Here is an 11,246-nt window from a genome sequence, read left to right as displayed (position 1 = left end):
TGTTGAATGTTGATATTCACTTGGCTTAAATTAACAGTTTACTCTTCATCTGAGTATGACATGTTTAAGTTTATGGAGTGAAATCTGTCATTATATATGTATATTGCAAGAATAGCTTCTTTCCCATCGAAATTTGTTGTTCAAGGTGCATAGATTGTATATATATAATGTGTTTTGAATTTTAATGTTCATAATACAAACTGATTTGATCTATTTAAATATTTAATGTCTCCCAGATTAACAATGACTGCTTTTAATCCCCTTATTGCCATTCTTACCCAAAACAAACTTGAGGGTCCAAATTATGTTGATTGGAAACGAAATTTGGATATTGTTCTAATTGCTGAAGAGTACAAATTTGTGCTCGATGAGGTGTGTCCAGAAAAACCTGGAGATGATGCCACAGATGATGAACAGAAGGCTTACCAGAAATGGATTAAGGCTGATGAGATGGCGCAGTGTTACATTTTGGCATCCATGTCGAATGTTCTGCAACATCAGCATCAGTCGATGGAGTCTGCTTATGACATTCTGGAAAATCTCAAAGAAATGTTCGGAGATCAGAATCGTGCGGCTAAGCAGACTGCCATGAAAGCCCTTCTGAATACCAAAATGGTTGAAGGTTCATCGGTCAGGGACCATGTTCTGAAGATGACGAGTCTTCTGAATGAACTGGAGGTCCTTGGAGCTAACATTGATAAGGACACGCAGGTTGAAATGATCCTGCAGACTTTGCCTGACAGTTTTCAGCAATTTTGCCTGAATTATAACATGAACAAAATGGATTTGTCCCTTGCGAAATTGTTGAATGAGCTGCAGTTGGCAGAGACTATTATCAAGTCCCAAGCTCCTCCCGTGGCATTGAATTTTGAGGCAGGTTCTTCTTCTAAGCCGAGAGGCGGGCCGAAAAAAAAAAGGCTCAAAAACCCTTTGTTGGTGGCGCGACTGCTGGTGTGAAAAAGGCTAAGGGCAAGTGTTATCACTGCAAGCAGCCCGGGCATCATAAGAAGCAGTGTCCAACTTATCTGGCCAAGCTGAAAAATAAACCAGGTGATTTACATCTACTTGTCGTTGAAACATTTTTAGCGGCTGTTTCTACCATGTCATGGTGTGTAGATTCGGGAGCCACTAATCATATCTGCACTTATTTGCAGGGGTTTCAGGTAACGCGGCGGCTAAGTAAAGGAGAAATCAATGTTTATCAAGCAGACGGTTCAGCAGCCCCAGCTTTAGCATTAGGAAATATTAGTATTTCGTTTGGTAGTGGTAGAGTTTTAGCTTTAAAAGACACATTATATGTACCTTCCGTTAGAAGGAATTTAATTTCGGTTTCTAGCGCTATGAGAGATGGTTATGATTTTAATTGTCATGACGTTGATAAATGTGTTATTACTCATAATAAGCGTTATCTCTCTTCGGCTACATTGATTAATGGTCTTTTTGTTGTTGACTCTATTCCTAAACCGTTACCACCTAAAGAACTGAATAATGTTGATTTACCAAGCAAGAGAAAACGTTCTTCCGAATTGAGTGAAACATATTTATGGCACTTGCGTTTGGGTCATATAAATCTGAACAGAATTTCCAGGTTGGTCAAGGATGGACCTTTAAGTTCATTGAAAGTGGAGGCACTACCAACTTGTGAATCTTGTTTAGAAGGGAAAATGACAAAACGAAATTTCCCCTCAAAAGGAAATCGGGCAAGTGATAAATTAGAATTAATTCATTCTGATTTGTGTGGTCCAATGAATGTCCAAGCAAGAGGTGGTTTTGAGTATTTTGTGACTTTCACAGATGATTACTCAAAATATGGATATATTTATTTGTTGCGTCGAAAGTCTGAATGTTTTGAAAAGTTCAAAGAATTCAAGACTGAGACTGAAAAGCGACATAATAAACATATCAAGACACTACGATCTGATCGTGGTGGGGAGTACCTCTCTACAGACTTTATTGGTTATTTATCAGAATATGGAATTACATCTCAATTATCTGCACCTGGAACTCCACAACAAAATGGTGTAGCTGAAAGAAGAAATAAGACTCTTATGGAAATGGTTAGATCAATGATGAGTTATTCCGATTTGCCTTCGTCTTTTTGGGGACATGCCTTAGAAACGACGAATTATGTTCTGAACTTAGTTCCTTCAAAGTCAGTACCCTTGACCCCTATAGAATTGTGGACTGGGCGCAAGCCTAGTCTGCGGCATATTCGAGTTTGGGGTTGTCCGGCACATGTGCTAAAGGGGAAAACGGATAAATTGGAGGCAAGAACGGATGTATGCGTGTTTATAGGTTATCCAAAAGGGACGAAAGGTGGTTTATTCTATTGTCCTAAAGAGAAAAAGGTAATTGTTAGCACAAATCCCAAGTTTCTAGAAGAGGACTATTTGGTGAACCATGTTCCTAGAAGTAAACTCGTTTTACAGGAACTCAGCAAAGGAATGGAAACTCAGTCATCTGAAAATCAAAACGACCATATCCAAACCCCGGAAGTCGATTTTGACATACCATTGCACTTTAGTAGTGGGAGAAATGTCAATAGACTTAATGTACCACAAGAACAAGTGCCCGCAGTCATACTACCACAAAGTAGTGGGAGTCATGTTGAGCAGACTGCACAACAGGAAGAAGTCGTTGATATCCCTGTGGATAGCATGGAGACTCAGGTTCCTGATGATGTTGTGGTTCAACCACAAAATCAACGTGATGTAGTTGCAACTGATGTAGTGCGTAGTCGTAGTTGGAGAGAAATAAGACAGCCAGTTCGTTACACGCTCTTGGGAGAATCATATGATAGGATCCCTGAGGAGCCTACCTCCGAACCTGTCAATTACGACCAAGCACTACATGATAAGGATGCCGATAAGTGGGTTGCTGCTATGAAATCAGAGATGGAGTCTATGTACTCTAATCAAGTTTGGGATCTTGTAGAACCAACTGATGGGGTTAAACCCATCGGATGCAAATGGATCTATAAGAAAAAGAGAGGTATAGACGGAAAAGTACAAACTTTTAAAGCAAGGCTTATAGCGAAAGGGTTTACTCAGAAAAAAGGGATTGACTATGAGGAAACCTTCTCGTCGGTAGCCATGCTTAAGTCTATAAGGATTCTCTTATCCATTGCTGCTCATTATGATTATGAGATTTGGTAAATGGATGTCAAGACAGCTTTCCTTAATGGAAGTCTTGATGAGTGCATCTATATGATGCAACCAGACGGTTTTATGGAAAGTGGCAAAGAGCACATGTTGTGTAAGCTTAAAAGGTCCATTTATGGACTAAAACAGGCATCTAGGGCATGGAACACTTGTTTTGATAAGGCGATTAAAACTTTTGGTTTTGATCAGTGTCTTAACGAATCTTGTGTATACAAAAAGTGGGATGGGGACAAAGTGGCATTTTTGATCTTATATGTAGATGACATACTGCTCATAGGAAATAATGTGGGCATGTTGAATTCAGTTAAGCAGTGGTTGTCCACACATTTTGATATGAAAGATTTGGGAGAAGCGGCTCATATCCTTGGGATCAAACTCTTGCGAGATCGCAAGAAAAGGATATTAGGCTTGTCCCAAGGTCTTTATATTGATACAATACTCTCCAGGTTTAGCATACATGATTCCAAGAAAGGATTCCTTCCTTTCAGACATGGAATTTCTCTATCTAAAGATCAGTCTCCTAAGACTGATGAAGAGATAGAAAAGATGAAGGCGGTCCCTTATGCATCAGCTATGGGGAGCCTCATGTATGTTATGTTATGCACTAGGCCTGATATCTGCTTTGTCGTTGGCGTTGTTAGCAGATTTCAGTCTAATCCTGGGAAAGAGCATTGGACGGCGGTTAAACATATAATCAAGTACCTGAAAAGGACTAGGGATTACATGTTGATCTACCAATCGGATGACCTGGTACCTGTTGGGTATACTGATTCGGATTTCCAATCAAACAGAGATTCTAGAAAGTCTACCTCAGGTAATGTGTTTACTCTTGGAGGTGGAGCCATAAGTTGGAGGAGTATCAAGCAAACTTGTGTTGCTGATTCCACCATGAAAGCCGAATATGTGGCAGCCTCTGAGGCAGCCAAAGAGGCAGTTTGGCTCGGTAACTTCCTGAGAGAGTTGGGTGTGGTTCCTTCGATTCAAGCACCAATTACGCTTTACTGTGATAATAGTGGTGCGGTTGCAAATTCAAAGGAGCCACGAAGCCATAAGAGGGCAAAGCACATTGAGCGTAAATATCATTTAATTCGTGATATAGTGCAGAGAGGGGATGTAGTGGTCACCAAGATTGCGTCAGAGAACAACTTGGCAGATCCGTTTACTAAGAGCTTACCACAAAAGACTTTTGATAAGCATGTAGAAGGAATGAGTGTCAAAATTGTAGACGCATGGTTATTAGTCTAAGTGGGAGATTGTTAGAATATACTATAAGCCATGCGTATTGTTATAGTATTCTTTATGAACAATTATTTATTTACTTGTTTAAATTCAATAAAGTTTCATTTTAAATAGATCATGTGTTGGTTTGTGCGTCCATTGCTTACATAGTAGATGATTTAGTGTATAGAGTTTAGCTTATACACGGAAGATTAAATCATCGGTTCTTGTAAGACATAAACGTTAATGTTCACAATCTAATGATGGAATTGGACAAATCATCGGAATGATTGTAGCACAAGATTAAATATAATTTATCTTGATTATGGGAATGGTTTAATTCCAACTTCTTGTGCTAGTACATTTTGTATGTATTGAGCGGATCAAGTAGAGATGAGTATTTTATACTGACTTTATAAAATAATTTCTCTAGTCCATTTAATGTACTTATACTCTTAATCCTGATATAATTATTATTAGCTGTGTATGTCACTTGTTGTTTTGATTTATTAAAAGGCGAGATTCTTTCGCGAGTCAATAAGCCTGGTAAATTGGATAACAATGATATACATTGGCGAAGTAATAATTAGTTGATGGAATCCATGTCTCAATTTTGAGATTGATGATACTCCTTTATGAAAGCTTATAAGTTTTCATGTGTAAACCCGGCCGGTGGATTTTGTATCCGACACATGAAATAAGTTAAGTGTAAGTCTAAAGGAAGTAATCAATAAATTAAATAGTCAGTAATTTAATTTGATTGATTAGTATCTGAATCTTAACATGGGGAGTTAAATAAGGTTTTATGGAAGAATTTCGAAATTGAACTAAGGAGTGCAATTACGAATTTTTAGTGGAATAATTCGTAATTTATTATGATGGAAATTAGTTTCAGAATTTCGAAATTAATATCATAATAGGAAGCCTTGTTAATTAAATACTGTGGTCCCTACTGTGCCTAAATAATAGAAAATAGTGGAAACTGTTACTTAGTGGGAAAGAAAACGTGGAAACCGTCCCTTAGTGGGAGAAGGAAACCTAACAGGTTTTGAAAACGGTTTTGACCTAAAAACGCAGCTATATATATGGATATAATGGTTGGACGTTTTTTACATGATTCTGACTGCGGTTTCTACTAGAATTTTGCCCACCCAAAATTCTCTTTTTTCGGTTATTGTTTGGGTAACACAGTAGAAGACTGTGGAAATCTGCTAGTGTGTTTTCAACTGAGGAACTGGAGAACGACCTAGATTTGTTGTGTTTACGCTTCAAGAGGTAATCCTAAAATCTCCATACGTGCTAGTTGTTTAGATTACATGTGAATAAGATTCTGTTATTGCTTCCGCTGTGGTATATATTCCATCACATGGTACTTTATATGGTTTTATTCAAGAAACAAAAGTTAGGACAACTCAAACTTAGGGGTATGATTATAATAAAAGAAACTAATATTGTACTACAATTTTTTACGTTGAACTAAGCAATTATTGAATCACTCGTGGTTTAACATTTTCATAGCTGAAAACTTATCTTGATCGCTCGAAACTTGATGTTACTATTCTCTTATGCATTATTTACAATTCACATAGGAAAATTTGGAAGACCCTATAGCACATAGTGAAGATAAAATATTGTGTTTAAGGTTCTATTCTTTTATGCATTCGGTAGCCAAAACTAATTAGTCTGTCTAATCGAGATTCGTGAAAATATTGTGTTTAAAGGGAAAGTGTTCTTTCAACGAGTTCTTTATTCCCAAAACTTTAAAACAATTAAACGTGAAAGATATCATCCATCCCGCTATATGGTATTAACGATGATGCTTCTACATTAGTGGGTTCAATTTGTAGAACAATCAACAAATTAAAAGAAAACAATAAAAGCTGTTATTTCATTGTGTGAATAGAAAGAAAGAGTTCGTATTTGACGGGTGAACTGAGAGTTTAATTTATTTCTTAGAAAGACAATTTTTTTGAATGTAGTCACTTACCATTTAATGTCCAATATACAATTTGGACCACATCTTTAATTTTTAGGTAAACCATCTCTTTCTTTGAATTTTCATAGTTCTGGACTTGATCATAGATCCAAGTGACACCTGTTGCAGAAGCCAAATGTATATAGTGTGAATAAGTCACAACTACTATACCAAAAATTATGACAGCCACCAAATAATAAATAAGACAATAAAACAACAATAAAGGGAACACCAGAATTTACGAGGTTCGGCTAATTTTGCCTACTCCTCGGACACAACCAATATTTTATTTCACTCCAAAAATACAAGTGAAATAATACTAAAGAGAGAAGATACAAATGCCTTAAACAGATGAGAAGGCAAATGAGAGGTGTGTTTAAATCCTAAACATTAAGCCTTCTTTTATAGGGGGAAAATCCCCCCAACTTTTGTTTTCCCACCGATGTGGGACAAACATTTTGCCAATTTCAACAAATCTCCACCTTGGCAAAATTTCACATCTTCAATTTTCTCTCAATAACAAATTTTGGTTGTGTCTTCATCTTCAATCTTCAGTGTTCAACAATGTTGATCAAATCCAAACAATGTTGAAACTTGATCGCAGTCACCACCTTTGTCAGCATATCAGCAGGATTCTCCGTAGTATGAATTTTCTTCACTGTGACTCCACCTTCTTCTATGATTTCTCGTACGAAATGATACCGAACATCAATGTGCTTCGTCATTGCATGATACACTTGGTTTTTCGCTAATTGAATAGCACTTTGACTATCACAAAAAATTGTGATACCTTTTTGTTCAACACCAAGCTCCTTTAGCAATCCTTGAAGCCAAATTGCCTCTTTCACAGCCTCTGTAATAGCCATGTACTCTGCCTCTGTTGTAGACAAAGCAACTGTTGACTGCAAAGTAGACTTCCAACTAACTGGTGCCTTTGCAAAAGTAAACACATAACCAGTAGTTGATCGTCGTTTGTCCAGATCACCCGCAAAATCTGAGACACAATATCCAACTACAGACTGATTGTCTTCCTGCTCAAAAACTAACCCGACATCTACAGTATTATGAATATACCGTAGAATCCACTTCACAGCTTGCCAATGCTCCTTCCCTGGATTGTGCATATATCTGCTAATAACTCCAACAGCTTGTGAAATGTCAGGCCTTGTGCAAACCATTGCATACATCAAGCTACCAACAACATTTGCGTATGGTACCTTTGACATATACTCTCGTTCAGCTTCATCCATTGGCGACATATTAGTACTTAGATTAAAATGGGGAGCAAGTGGAGTACTAACTGGCTTAGTCTTGTCATCTATGCCAAAACGTTGTAGTACTCTTTTCAAATATTCTTTCTGAGATAAACAGAGTTTCTTTGAACGTCTATTTCTTATTATCTCCATGCCAAGAATTTTCTTTGCCTCACCCAAATCCTTCATCTCGAACTCCTTCTTCAGTTGAATTTTCAACTTATCAATTTCTTCCGAATTCTTGGAAGCTATCAACATATCATCAACATATAGGAGAAAATATACAAAGGAACCATCTTTAAGCTTGTGCAAATACACACAATGATCGTATTTGCTTCTCTTGTACCCTTGCCGCAACATAAACTCGTCAAATCGCTTGTACCATTGTCTAGAAGATTGTTTCAATCCGTACAACGATTTTTCAAGTTTGCACACCACATTTTCTTTTCCAGCAACTTTGAATCCTTCTGGCTGAGTCATGTAGATTTCCTCCTCCAAGTTTCCATGTAAAAACGCAGTTTTTACATCCATCTGAACTAGTTCCAAATCCAATTGTGCTACCAAAGCCAACATAATTCTAATGGAGGAATGTTTTACAACTGGAGAAAATACTTCATTGTAATCAATTCCCTCCTTTTTAGCATATCCTTTGTCCACCAATCTTGCTTTGTAGCGAACATCAACTTGGTTAGGAAATCCTTCCTTCTTTGCAAATACCCATTTGCACCCAATTGCTTTCTTTCCCTTCGGGAGATTGGCCAATCTTCATGTATGATTCTGATGAAGGGACTGTATTTCATCATTCATGGCAATCCTCCACTTATCTTCTTCTAAACTTTGGACTGCGTCTTTATAAGTGGTAGGAACATCATCAGCTACAATTGAGGTTGCACAAGCAACTGTCTCTATGAGACGAACAGGTTTCGTTATTGTTATTTTTGGCCTGCTGGTTGCTATTGATTCAAGTTGTTGTTGAGGTTCCTGAGTTGGAATCTCCTCTACTGGCTCTCCTTCCAGAGGGTAATCTTCATTTGTTTCCTCCTCTGCTTCTTGTGTAGGAAAAATAATTTTTCCCTCAAACTCCACCTGCTTAGAAGCACCTTTATTTTGTTTGGTATCTTCTGTTACCTTATTTACCATAGCAGATTCATCAAAGGTAACATCCCTGCTGAATATTACTTTCTTTGTCATAGGACACCATAAGCGATATCCTTTGACTCCAGAAGTAATTCCCATAAAAATAGCCTTCTTTGCCCTTGGATTCAATTTTGACTCCGTCACATGATAATATGCAGTTGAGCCAAACACGTGCAAAGAGTTATAATCTACAGCAGGTTTTCCATACCATTTTTCAAATGGTGTCTTGCCATCAATAGCAGCAGATGGTAGACGATTAATGAGGTGGCATGCATATGTAATTGCCTCAGCCCAAAATTCTTTGCCCAAGCCAGCATTGGACAACATACACCGTACCTTCTCCAGCAAGGTCCGGTTCATACGTTCTGCCACTCCATTCTGTTGTGGTGTATGTCTAACAGTGAAGTGTCGGACGATGCCATCATTTTCACAGACCTTATTGAAATGATCATTTTTGTATTCACCTCCATTGTCTGTGCGAATACACTTGATCCTCCTGCCTGTTTGATTTTCCACCATCGTCTTCCATTTGAGAAAAATTCCTAGCACTTCATCTTTGTTTTTCATTGTATACACCCACACTCTTCGAGAAAAATCATCAACAAAGGTTACAAAATAGTGCTTCCCACCCAATGAAGGTGTTTTGGAAGGACCCCAAACATCAGAGTGTACATAATCCAAAATGTCTTTAGTATTATGGATCGCTGCACCAAATTTAACCCTTGTCTGTTTCCCTTTGACACAATGCTCACAAAACTCCAAGTTGCAAGCCTTGACTCCTTTTAACAATCCTTGATCTGATAGAGTTTTCTAGGATTTTCCTCCAGCATGTCCCAAGCGCATTTGCCATAGCTTGGTTGCTTCTGCCTCTTTGTCGTCACTAGATGTCACTGTCACTGTCCCAATAACTGTACTGCCACGATAGCGGTAAATATTATTATTCTTCCGATTAGCCTTCATTACCACTAGTGCACCGGATCATACTCTCATCACTCCATTTTCTGCAATGATTTTGAACCCTTTTGATTCTAGGGCTCCCACAGAGATGAGATTCTTCTTCAAATCCGGTACATATAGAACATCTGTTAATGTTCTGATCATTCCATCATGGTTCCTTAATCGTATTGAACCAATGCCATATGAGGTAAGAGGGTTGTTATCCGCTGTGTGGACGACTCCATATTCTCCTTCTTGAAATTCCACGAACCAGTCCCTGTTGGGACACATATGATAGCTACAAGCCGAGTCCATCAACCATATGTCTGATGATGTTGATGACTCTGTTGTAACTAATGAGAAGTCTGAATCATCACAATCAGCTACATTTGAATCCATAATGGCCTTTCCACTGTTATGTTTGGCCTTATTCTTCAACTTCGGACAGTCTTTCTTCCAGTGCCCTTTTTCTCGACAAAAAGCACATTCATCTTTGCTGGGTCTGGATCTTGACTTGGATCTTCCCTTCTTTGTCCTCATTTGATTTTGAGGACGACCCCTCACAAATAGTGCTTCTCCTTCTCCGCCCTTCTGTTTTTCTCGCTTTCTTTGTTCATAGCTGTACAAAGCCGAACAAACTTCTCTGAGAGAAACTTCGTCATTTCCATGGAGTAGAGTAGTTTCAAGGTGCTCATATTCATCAGGAAGTGACGCCAACAACATTAAGGCCAAGTCACCATCATCATAAGTTGTATCCATATTTTGCAAATCTGTGACCAACTTATTGAAACTGGTGATATGTTCATTCATCGTGGTACCAGGAACATAGGTGAAGTGAAATAGTCTCTTCTTCATGTACAATTTATTTTGACTGTTTTTCTTCAAAAATTTATCCTCCAGTGCTTTCCATAATTTACTTGCAGAAGTTTCCTTTGTGTATGGATATTTCTGCTCTCTAGCAAGGTAGGATCGAATGGTACCGCAAGCAACATGGTTGATAATTCTCCAATCTTCTTCTCCAATAACATCTGGTTTCTTTTCTTCAATGGCCAGATCTAGCCCTTGTTGAAAAAGGACATCTAGAACCTCGTCTTGCCACATCCCAAAATGTCCGGACCCGTCAAATATTTCTACCACAAATTTCGCATTTGACACAATTCTTGTCATAAGCGAAGATGCCAATGATGACGTATTGTTGATACTTGATGTAGATTCTTCTTGTTTATTGTCTTCCATCTTTGACACAAATATTATTTAATAGATGACGACACAAATCAAGATTATTTCCTTTCTGGTGTGGAAGATCAGACTAAGCTGCAACCACAGAGCATACTCAGACAGAACCTTGACTCAGTTACCAAGATAAATCTTTTCTGATGTGGAAGATCAGACTATGCTGCAACCACAGAGCATACTTAGACAGTACCTTGGCTCTGATACCAATTGCTGCAGAAGCCAAATGTATATAGTGTGAATAAGTCACAACTACTATACCAAAAATTATGACAGCCACCAAATAATAAATAAGACAATAAAACAACAATAAAGGGAACACCAGAATTTACG

The 11,246-nt window shown here is 38.1% G+C and overlaps 1 long non-coding RNA gene across 1 annotated transcript; it reads left to right on the top strand.

Moving 5' to 3' along the window:
* The first annotated feature begins 962 nt into the window (after window positions 1-962).
* Window positions 963-1,455, top strand: LOC142179238 (uncharacterized). Its single transcript, XR_012707311.1, has 2 exons — window positions 963-1,050; window positions 1,155-1,455. It is a non-coding gene; the product is annotated as an uncharacterized LOC142179238 (long non-coding RNA).
* The last annotated feature ends 9,791 nt before the right edge of the window (window positions 1,456-11,246 follow it).

Source organism: Nicotiana tabacum, unplaced genomic scaffold (assembly GCF_000715075.1).
Source record: "Nicotiana tabacum cultivar K326 unplaced genomic scaffold, ASM71507v2 Un00433, whole genome shotgun sequence".
NCBI classification, from domain to species: domain Eukaryota; kingdom Viridiplantae; phylum Streptophyta; class Magnoliopsida; order Solanales; family Solanaceae; genus Nicotiana; species Nicotiana tabacum.
Note: the sequence above shows the minus strand (reverse complement) of the source record. Positions and strands in the feature narration are given on the sequence as shown.